The sequence below is a fragment of the Trichechus manatus genome, unplaced genomic scaffold (genome assembly GCF_000243295.1).
Source record: "Trichechus manatus latirostris isolate Lorelei unplaced genomic scaffold, TriManLat1.0 scaffold00021, whole genome shotgun sequence".
Lineage (NCBI taxonomy): Eukaryota > Metazoa > Chordata > Mammalia > Sirenia > Trichechidae > Trichechus > Trichechus manatus.
In genome coordinates, this window is record NW_004443957.1 from 9,656,350 (window position 1) to 9,662,878 (window position 6,529).

Genomic DNA, 6,529 nt, shown 5'->3' on the forward strand with positions numbered 1-6,529 from the left:
GTTTTATTCTTCCAATAATTGTCACTGAATTCTGCCCATTTTGCAGTTAGCTACACACACACACACACACACACACACATACACACACGAACTCACAGCAGCTAGGGACAGGGAGGTATGAATGTGACCTGCTTTCTCTCACATTCCACGTACCTTCACCCACCAGTACTGGCAGGCAGGGGATTGGGGGACTCATGAGGAGTTGAAGGTGGAGAAGGGAGACCACACAGACCAGTAAAGGCCATTAGTGGAGATCTGAAGTTACTTTGCTGGACAATGATCCCTCTGAGTGGCCTATTAATTGGTCTTGGGATGTGTATTTGTGTCCTATTGCTGTTGTAACAAAGTACCACAAATTTAGTGGCTTAAAACAAACACTCATTTACTATCTCACAGTTTGGTACATCAGAAGTCCAGTGGTCTCACCTGGGTACTCTGTTTAGGGGCTCATAAGGCTGAAATCAAAGTGTCGACCTCCCTGGGCTGTTATCTAAAGGCTCTGGAGAAGCATCTGCTTCCAGGCTCACTTAGTTAGTGGTAGAATTCAGTTCTCTTCTATCTTCAAGCCAGCAATGGCTGGTCGAGTCCTTCTCACGCTTCAAATCTCTCTGACTTCTTTTGGTGTATCTGTCTAACTTGAGCCATAGGAAGTTCTCTTTTAAGGATCCTTGGGATTACACTGGGCCCGCCTGGGTAATCCAGGCTACTCTTTTTTTAAGGTCCATAATCTTAATTACATCTGCAAAGTCCCTGGTGCATATTCACAGATTCTAGGGATTAGGATGTGGACATCTTTGGGTGGTCATTCTGTCTACTGAAGGATGCCAGCTGGCCCTCTGCTGCCTTCTGATATTAGAAGGTTCTAGGGAGGGTGCTGCAACCTCCTTCCACTCCCAATAAGTTATTTCCGGGAGTTCCCCTGTTGCAGGTCTGTCTTTCCCCTCGACAGTCTCTTGATGTATGTAGCTGCTGCCTACCCGTTACTCCCTCCATCACATGCTCCAGGCCCAGCTTAGGAATCAGTGTCACACCTACCTTGCTCTGTAGAAACGAGAAGAAGGAATGGAACATGGAGAGGAAGCCTTCCCTCTCTGACCCACTGTTCAACTCTGCCGGAAGGCTTTTTCTTCACAGATGCTCCTCTAATACTTTCCCTTGCTGCAGATGACCTCTTCTATTCAATTCTAGCCATTTTTATCTATGTAGGAAGAGAGATGTTGCTATAGAATTTGATAGAATGTCCCTCTTTGTTAAATATGCAACAGTCAGTTTTTTGACTTAATAAGTTTAACCTTAGAACAGAACATCCATGTTTTTATCCTTAGCTGTGAGTTGTCTCTATAGTAATTCTTGTATCAGTCATCAAACCATCCCCTCATCCTTTCATCTTAGTTAAGTGCCTCTTCCATGTGCTCCCAGATCCTACTACATTTATCAATATTAGAGCACTTACCACACCACAGTATTGTTGTTGTTGTTAGGTGCCATCGAGTCAGTTCTGACTCATAGCGACCCTGTAGGACAGAGTAGAACTGCCCCCATAGAGTTTCCAAGGGGTGGCTGGTGGATTTGAACTGCCAGTCTTTTGGTTAGCAGCCAAGCTCTTAACCACTACTACAACACCAGGGCTCCACACCACGGTATAACCAACTGCTTATATATAGATCTTTTGTACTGGGCTGTAAGCCTTGGAAGGCAAGGATTTTTTTAAATCTTTTTTACACCCAACATCTACCTAAGGCCTGGCTCATAGAGGCTCAGTAAATATTGGATGGATGAATGGATGGATGGACGGATGGATGGATGGATGGATGGATGGATGGATGGATAAAAAGCTTTACTAACATTAGACCATCACAGAGCGGCAACCAGACCAGATTCAGCTCCCAAATCTTGAGTGTATAAATACGATGTTTACCCCATTCAACCCACACTAATCTACTATCACCAGGCTCAAGAGTATGTTTAATTTTTTGCTTCACATTGAATTCCATGATTGTTTATCTCCTAAGCATCATAGCACTGATAACAACATTTTTAAACATATGACTAAGATCTGATGGTCTTATGCCAGCTATATGTTCCACACTCTCCTTCCTGTGAGCTCATGATTACTGAGGGCTATAAGGTATGAATAAGGAAAGGAAGAAGAACAGTGCCGGTACTCATCATGTTGCCTAAATCCTGTTGTATAAACAGCATGACTCACATTGATCTTGTCCATACTGGAGGCCCAGCAGCACCTTGCCTGTGGTTTGTTAATTACCCGGATCTTGCTAAACACTCTTGTAGGCATTGAATTATTACTCCATATACCCGTTTCCTGATGTATATCAAATCATGTTGTAATGTAAACTGTGCCACAAAACCACATCCTTGAAGAAGTATGTACAGTGGATAGATTCTTACCAGAAAGGTAAAATGGACTGAGCAGCTGGCATGCTTCCTAAACTCTTGAGTTCACTGTCAGCTTGTTATTGTAGGATTTCTCACTGCTTCCTTTCACATAGTACAGTGCATTGTACTTGTAGCTATGCCTCTATATTAAATTGCAAGCCTCTGAAAGGCTGGGACTAAGTTTTATCTCTATATTCACAGTTCCTGGCATAGTGTGGGTGCTCAATAAATGTGTGTAGGAATAGTGAGTGAATGAGTGAGAGAGTAAATGAATGAATATTTTGACCGTTTTTGAATAAAATATTACACATAATTTGAACTATCTTTCCAAGTAGGAATGGGCTTTCTCATCATCATTTACACATTCACATATATCCCTTTATGGCCAAAAACATACGCTGGTGAAGCCACAGGCTAGGATTATGAGACAAGTGCATTCTCTGGCTTTGGATCAAAACACATTTAACTGGCTCCTACTGTAGTAAGGCCCAACATCTTGGCCTCCTGAGGACTACATCTTTGCTTGTTTCTTTTAATTCTGACTGATCAGGTATATAAAGAAGAGTTATTCAATTAGATTTAGATAAGAAACATGAAAATCTGACACCACCAAAGTAAAATCTCTAATGCCCCTAAGATGCAGGATGAGATACAAAAGGAAGTTCAGAAAATAAAGATAATTAAATGGAATTCATACTATAAAGAAAGGGGAACTCTGATCTTCAATTTCTTAGCCACAAAAGCATCACTGGAAACAGCAGCAGTAAACAAGAGATGACATATGAGCAGAAGACATACTTTAAAAGAAATGGGTAAAATCAAATAGGAAGACAACATTTTGCTGAAATTGTTTTCGTGAGCAGTTTTCTGATTAGCTATGCAAGTGATTTCATACAGCCTAGATGTTTCAGCCCTCTGCTAAACACCTTTTGGAAAAGTGTCATTCAAGTTTCACTTTATTGAAACCATAGTAATTATCCTATGTAGTTTGACCGTTAAGGTGGGCTCTCGTCATTAACACACAATACTGCTCCACCGTATCATTCTACAGTACCAAATCCAGTTGTATGATCTCAGTCATCATCTCAATTGATATTAATGGTTTTAACACTAGGAACCAAACATCTCTTGTGAATATATCTCTTCTGGTTCTCTCCTGCTTTTTTTGCCTCATCCTTAGGCATCTTTATAGATTCTTTCTCTTTTCCCTTTAATGCTAAAGTCCCTTGAGGTTCAGTCTTAGTTCTCTGTTTAGATTATAAAATGTTTCTGGATGATCTCCCTTCTTGTGGCTTCAACCATTACTATCCATTCCGGAATCTATCTTTTACACTTCTCTTCTGATTTCTCGATCTGTGTTTCCAATTTGCCCACTGGACCTCTTCAATATTTCTGTTCCAAGGCTCCTCAAACTTAATCTGTTCAAACTTTCTATTATTCTCTTCGCCAACATCTTCTGTGTTCCAGAACTTTGTCATTGGCCATACTATCCACCCAATTATCCATCTTGAAACCTTGGAAACTACTTTAATTCTTCTCTTTCCCTCAGGCTTCAGGTTCTGTCAGTTTCCAAATCCTGCACATTTAGTGTATAAGTTCTACCACTCCTCACCAACCCCAATGACACTGTCTTAGTTCAAGCCTTCATTTTATCTTTGCTAAGTTATTGCAACGGCCTCTTCATTGGTCCATTTATCACCACTTTTTTTTTCCTACTCCACCAGGAATATCTTCCTGGAGGGCTGGTCATATCATTTCCCTCTTCAAAATTTCCATTGACTTCCCAGTTCCTAGTACCGTGGGTCTGATCTCTTTCTTTAAGACCTTCCTACAACCAACGGCTTTTACAGCCTCTTCCTTGCCACTGGTCCACAGGCCTCCTCTGGCCTATAGGTCACTGAGCATCTCTCTGTATCTCTAAAGTTTGTGCCCACCCAGCCCTTTAAGTTCTTCTGTCTTCCTGGAAGCCATTACCCTTCTCCATCTGGACAATACCAATTCCTTCTTCAAGCCCAGAGTGAAATTTTTCCTCATACCTGAAGCCTTCTCTGATATTCTTAGGAAAACTTAGACACTTCCTACTCTATACTCCCACAGCATTCGGCTCCTCATTCCAGCACATCAGTATTGCCTGACAATAGTTTGTATGCAAGTCCCTCCCCTCATAATGTTGTGAGGATCTGGAGAACAGGACTATATGTCAATGAACTTTAAATTCTCAGAGCCCATTATAGACACCTACCACACACTTAAGAGAGCTTAGTTTATTGATTGGAATGGTAGGAAGGAGAAAAACATTTCATAGAAACAAAGAGCTGTGTCAGAATAACGGGCCTAATTGACTTTCTGAATATCTGCATTTGTGTTTAGCACTGGCAAAGCTTCTCCATTTATAAAACACAAGCACTAAACAGTGACCCTCTGAAAGGGAAGAACTGAATTCTAGTTATATATGTGTTACCATTGTCTGAGATAATATTTGGCACATTATAAGGACTCAGTAAGTGTAGAAGAAAGGAAGAAAGACAGGAAATGAAGGAGGGAGGAAGGGAGAGAAGGAAGAAACTTGTGAAATATATCTCTAGAATTCATACTCTACCCCAGCCAAACTGGTCCAGATGCCTAATTACCATGGAATTAAAATTTGCCTTAAAGCGAGAGTATTCAGGGGTTTTATAAAATCTATTGCTAGGGAAATCTTCTTGTTGGCTAATCCAAATCCCTCTTGCTATGCATGTAATCTCTTTTCTACATTTTTATTCATTAAGGAAATGGTAAATAGTTACTCTTCTAACATGTTCTGATACCATGTTCCAGGCATCGTGCTAGGTCATTTACATGGATTAATTCTATCCCTCATAACAATTCTGCCAAGTGAGTATGAAATTTGTTCTTCAGACGAGAAAAATGACTGGCCTAAGCCTCCACAGCCAGCAAGTGGCAGAGTCAAAATCTCATCTGTCTGTCTCCAAAGACTCTGCTATTTCTTAACAATCTGCCTGCAACACCTGCCCATGCTTCCTTCATGGTTTACTGACAAATATTTTATCTAGTCAGTTAGTTAAAAAATCTTTATGTGGAACTTACTCCATGCCAAGCACTGTTCTGAGTACTTTACAGGTATTAAAATCATTGAATCCTCATAATAATATTATGAAGAAAGTATCATTACTGTGCACATCTTCATCAGATGAATAAACTGAGGCACAAAGAAATTAATTTCACATTTTACAGAGGAGAAAAATGAGACATAGAGAAATTAAGTAGTTTGCCCAAGATCATGCAGCCAGTAAGTGTAACAGCAGGATTAAAATCTCAATAATCTGAGATTCAGAGTCTGTGCTTTTAGCCCCTGCACTATGCTACCCCTATTCATAGTTTCATTTATTTAAAAAATAATCTATTGATGAACTAAACTTATACTAGCTGCTTTCTGGGCAACAGATTGATAATAAGATAGAGATCATAATTTAAGGTTGATTTTCCTGCTTGCTTTTGTCTTTGTGGACATCTCTTATATCTTCAAAAAAGAAACTGTTCTAAGGCCAGAGACAATCTTTATTTTACCAATAGCATTTTGAAAATGATTTCTATAACTACACTGTAAGTCAGGTGAGAACATGTAGAAGAAGAGAAATGCATTAAAATGTGCCCAAGGTTTTAAGTGACAGCATAGGGGTGCCAATGGACTTCGTCTTTTCATGCTAACACCAATCAATTGGTAGTCACTTCTTAGAGCAGTATGTTGAGCAGGTATTTAAAACCATGTTCTGCTACTAATTTTTATAAAGAAAGTTCAATTTTCAACTGTCATGAAGGAGAGTGCAAAAAACACAGGTTTTATTTCTCTTTTGCATGAAATGGCTTTCAGTGCTTGCTGGAAAGATGTGCTTGCTTTTTCCAATCAGTGCTCATCATGAACAGATTTAAACTCAACAAACATTTAAGAATAAATCTCAAGGTGGTCCATCTTAAAGAAAGGAAATTAACATATCTTGAATTTTTACTGAGGGCCATGAACCACAGCATAGTTTTCATTTAATTCTCACATATAACTTGATGAGATACAGATAAGTATGTCCATTTTGCACATAAGGAAATTATGTGATCGAGTGGCTTGCCAAGTTCATAC